The sequence below is a fragment of the Lycium ferocissimum genome, unplaced genomic scaffold (assembly GCF_029784015.1).
Source record: "Lycium ferocissimum isolate CSIRO_LF1 unplaced genomic scaffold, AGI_CSIRO_Lferr_CH_V1 ctg226, whole genome shotgun sequence".
Lineage (NCBI taxonomy): Eukaryota > Viridiplantae > Streptophyta > Magnoliopsida > Solanales > Solanaceae > Lycium > Lycium ferocissimum.
Window position 1 is genome coordinate 82,328 of NW_026720443.1, and position 5,515 is coordinate 87,842.

Here is a 5,515-nt window from a genome sequence, read left to right on the forward strand (position 1 = left end):
CCATAGTCTATTAAAGATATAGGACTTGGAGACTTTGTTTTAGCAAAAACATTTTATCACATAAAATAGGAGCAGCAACATTGTGTTCAAGAACTATACGTTCAGTTCTTAAAAATTAAGCATCAACATTATTCAATTTTGTCATGGGTTTTACGCACCGCTTCGATCTTGTTATTCCGTTTTGTCTGTTGTTGAATCCGGGCTTTCTTCAAAGTGAAGTAAGGTGGAAGAAGAGTACTTCTTTGCATATAAGGTAAGAAATCCTCTCTCCTAGATGTATTTTATTTATCCAAGTTGTATCTACATTACTAGATGAAAGAAATACGAAAATTATATCGAAAATCTGATAAATTGGTGTTTGTAGTTTGGTGGACTGTTTTGGGAGGTTGTTCTTATGAAATTATATGTCTAGGAATTAATTGAATAACCTGGAGGTGTTGTTGTTGTTTTTAATATTGTTGAGAAATTTCGGAATGAAGATGGGGTTTAAAACTATTGTTTAATTGACAAGCCGAGCTTGTCACTCGTCGCATTATTGTTTGAATTATTGAAACTATTTTTATATTGTCGAGGGGCTGGATTGATGGGATTAATTGTTGATGTTGTTAATATGGTTGTTGGTATTGTTGTTGATGATTTGGCCGAGTTGAATTCTCGAGGTTTGTTGAATTTATAAAAATCTTTGTCCGAATTTCTATATATGATGTACTAGCTTAGGGTTGGATTCCTAAGTACCTATAGCTAATGTTTGGTACCTACTGACGTTGTTGTAGATCTTGGGAAGACCAAGACTTAGGTTTGGATTAGCTTAAGAAGCGGACAAGGTATGTTAAGGCTATTCCCTTTTCTTCTTTTGGCATGATCCTTACGGTACGAACGAACGACAAACATATAAGCCCAAAAGTGACTTCCACTCTTAGATACGTTAGGGGAATTATGACTTGACCCCAAATGCTACCTTGTTATATATTGTTCATGTCTATGATTAATGACTTTACTTATTGAACGTGTCACACCCCGATCTTGATCAGGGTGTGATGGGCACCCGACCCCACATCTGGAGCCGAGCGAACCCTCTGACTCTTATTACATAGACAATTTCCTGTATCAATTAAAAATAGGATACATAGTGAACTCAAATTATTTTTTTTTTCTACAAGTAAAGTCTATTGTCATGTGGGACCCGTGACATGAAACATAATAATATATTAACCGGCGAAACCGTCAGAAAGGCGGCTTATTCTATACCCTCGACTCGTCTCCGCAAAGTCTCTAACACCAAACAAAACATCATATATCGGCAAAGGCACTCGCAACAATGGAGCCTACCAACCCCGCCAGGAACATCTTGTATACTAGCTTCAATTCGCCGGTGTACAAGCGGTGAGCTTAACGGCCCACCGAAGAAGAGGGGGGTCGATACGAGCATTGTGCGGTATGTAAGACATGAATAGTAACATGATAAAGGCATATGCGGTATGAATAATAACGGTATGATTAGATATATTTTCGTATGCGGAGCCATGCATAGTTTCTATATATATAACGAACATTTCGGAAAACGGTGTGTTCTTTACTTACGATGTAACATCGGCTCTCCCCCCTTCCCCAACGGTGTCCCAACATATTATACATAATACGAAAACGGAACATTCGAGAAAACGGTGTTCTTTACTTACATTCATGTAAGCACATCGGCTCTCCCAAAAAGCTGTCCCAACTAGTACACATATCACATATAGTTGACGCCGTATTCGGCTCTCCCATATCCGCGTCCCGGCATCCGCGTCCGGGCATCCGCGTCCGGGATGATAAGCCACCTGAATCGGTGGACACGCTTGCCCTTCCCCATTCCCCATATATACATATACATTCACATATACATTCACATATACATATACATACATTTCCATGCACATATACGTGTATCATAAAGGCGAGGTTACCAATGAAAGTGTCATTATGAGAAAAACATCGAATAGGGTCGTAAGGTATAGTTTCATCTTCTTAGAACCTTTATAGCAGTCATTCCCTATAATAGAGTTGAGATATCAAGAAATCGTTTAACATTTCCATATTTTCATTTTTATAGCAGAACATATCGTCAACATATCTATCGTAGGCATTTTTCTCATTTTCGACTCCATCATTATCTTTATAAGATCATATTCTTCACCTTAGTCAAGGAATCACCTTTGTCGTACTTATCATGGACGTATGTTCTTTCTTAGCATTATCGTTATCACGGTCATCGTAGACATTTTTACATTAGGACAGTCTTTGTACCTATCGTTTAATAATCGGGACGAGGATCAAAAGTTTCCTTAGATTCTACTCAAAATAAGTGGGGCGATCGGGAACAATGGGCCCACCTCGGGCTAGCGTACCGGAGATGTTACGTGTCATGACGTTACTTATGAGGATCTTAAAGTATTCGGGTCCTCTTTATGCAAGTTCTAGAGACTTGGGAAGGTTTTTCAACATTTGCACATGTTCTAGTTCATTCCGAATGAAAAAGGGAAACTTTAGGTGCGGATTGGAGAGCAGGGTTGTGGACGACTTAGTACGTCTAAGACATGCCATAGAAAGAAGGGTGAAGTCTTACATACCTCTTTCCGCTCCATATGCCGTTCCAAATTCAAAAAAAATCTACAATTTGGTCATGTTTACCAAAACTTGATTAGTGCATTTAGAACTAGATTCTTCCGCTTGGCTACCAAATTTCGGCAGCACTTCCCCGTAAATACACCATCCCGAGACTTAACCGGCCGGCTTCATCAATAACAATCGGAAGGGGCCAATCCAACAACAATACCAACAATTATTCTAGCAATACTATAATGATCCATTTTCTTTAACTTCAACCAAAGTATTAACCACACATTTTTCTCATTCTAGATTCGTATCAACAACCATGCATTAACAACATCATTCATGTAAATATAAGGGAACATTCTAACATTGCATTAACTTCTTTCAACTTCCATTTTATTTCTAACCATTAAACTTTCATTTTCCATCATGGAGTTCACAACATCAACACCCAAACTATTTAATAACAGTCATCTTGCAACCCCATTCGCCACAACAACAATATTCATGTTCCATGCATTTTCATTTATTTCTATGTTACTACATAAAATAGATTCATCACTTCACACAACACGTTTTATCAAACATGGCATGTATTCGGCCATACCTCAACACGCATATTTCCATATTCTTCATCCATTTCTACATTCTACGACACTCACAATCACCCATAACATGTGAAGAAAAATTAAATGCTTCTTGTCCTCAAATTTCCTCTTTGTAAATCCAAGTGAAGGATTTTCTTGTTCCAACAATTCTTCCATGTTGAAGAGGACCTTGAATTAGTAGGAATACATGAAGAAAATAATTTTGGGATCAAATTTGGAAACCTTATAATTTTTCTCCATGGCCGCTTGTAGTTTCTCCTTCTTCTTCTTTTTTTTTGTTCTTGGTATAAAAACCTCTCCCTAAATGAGGGGCACATGCCCCCTTTCTATATTTTTCTAGATTTCCTTTCTTTTTTCTTGAATTTTCTAAAATAAAGATGACTTATTATTTGTCATCATCCTTTCCCCTTTTTTATCACATGGCCATTATGGCCCTTCATGAAATTTCTTGAACATCATGTGAAATTACCATTTTGCCCCTTGGCTTTCACAATATTACCATTTTGTCCCTAACCTTCCATATTATTTTCACGGCCCATTTTGCGAATTTCTCTTCTTGCCCTTAGCCTTTCTCAATATTTCCATAACACCAATGCTCATAAATAATACTCCTAACAACTCGGGTTCGATCTCGCAACATCCGGACGCACGAAATACGGGCTATTATAACGTTATCGAAAAAAACCTTAGTCCTTACATCTTTCAAAATTCCATAATGATTCTATGAAACATTCATTGATATATATATATGTATGTATATATATATATATATATATATATATATATATATATATATATATAATGTTGTGTAACACCTTAAACTTAAATATAATGTGAATGTGTAAAAAAAAAAACTAGTATTTAAGTTGATATTTTAGCCATATGTTGAATCTATTCAGGATGAATTCGGGTGATAAACAATTGTTTTGAAGTCAAACTAAAATGTGGAGTTCTTAAGGGCTTCATCGTCTAAATAAAGCGATTTTAGGGTATTTGCATTGGGACTTGAGAAAACTTATAAAAATAAAAGTTCTCGAAAATCTTTTAAGTGGGGCTTGGAGCTACGTACGGAGTTATGATTGTTTTACCGAGCGAATATCGATTGTCGAAAAATGTGTTCTACGGAAAAATTTTCAATCAAAAAAACATGATCGAGTCTTTGAACCGCGATGACGGACTCTGTGAGAGACGGAAGAATATTTTGTCTAGTTTCAAATTAATATTTCGAGGAAAAGAGCCCTATAAAAGTCTCTTTAACCCTAAGGTAAGTTCTCGCTCAATCTTGATCATTCCCGCACCATATCCATCCCCTCTTGATAGCAAATCATCTCTCTAAAACCCTAAGTTCTTGAATTCTCAAAAAGAAGAAGATAGGGGCGTGTGGAATTCGTCTAAGAGGTAAAGTTTCTGAATTTTCCTAGTATTAATAAAGTAATGGGTTATAGTAGAAGTTATACAAGGTTGGAATCCGTTAGTAATTCATGAAAGGGTTCAAGAACCCGTTTATAAGGATTATGAAAAAAACCTTAGTTTTCGAAATTCCAAGAAAACTTCAAGAAATATTAAAGTTCTAATCTTTATCATCTAAAACCATTGTAGTGTGATTACTGAATCTCGAAAAGTGCATTTAAGCAGGATTTGAGGTATGTCTAGATTTTCAAAATCTTTCTTGAAGTATGTCTAGATTTCCAAAATCTTCCTTGAAGTATGTCTAGATTTCCAAAAACCCTTCTTTGAAGTATGTTGTCTTGCTTGAAACGTGTGGATGATTGTTTGTGACTTGAAATCTTCCTTTAAAATATGAACATGATTATAACTCTTATGTGGTGGAAGTTCTTTTGGAATTAAATATGATTTCTTTTAAACAAGGTCATACGTGTGTAAGCAGAATCAAACCTTATACGAACTATACTACTTTGTGAAGCTCATTTTTTTTTTCCATTATTGGATGATTGAACTCATTTTTCTAAAGGTTGGACCTTAAACTTGTTTTGCTGTTGAATGGATTTCTTGAACTTGAAAATTGAATAAGATTCTAAATCGGTTATGACTTGAAATGCCTCTATTTTGAGATGATGACTTGAGAAGTGAGATTCGGCTCTAAGCCATGATTGATGATTCGGTAATATGCCATGATTTGTATTTTGGTGGTGTTTGGGACTGTATGGACAAGCTGTGCTAGTCCAGAAAACGATTAGCCGTTATGGATCCTAACATATCGATACGAGTATTGTTGTGTCAGTCCAGAGAACGATTGACCTCCGTTGCTTCCTAGCCCGGAGTATCTATTGTTGTGTCAGTCCAGAGGACGATTG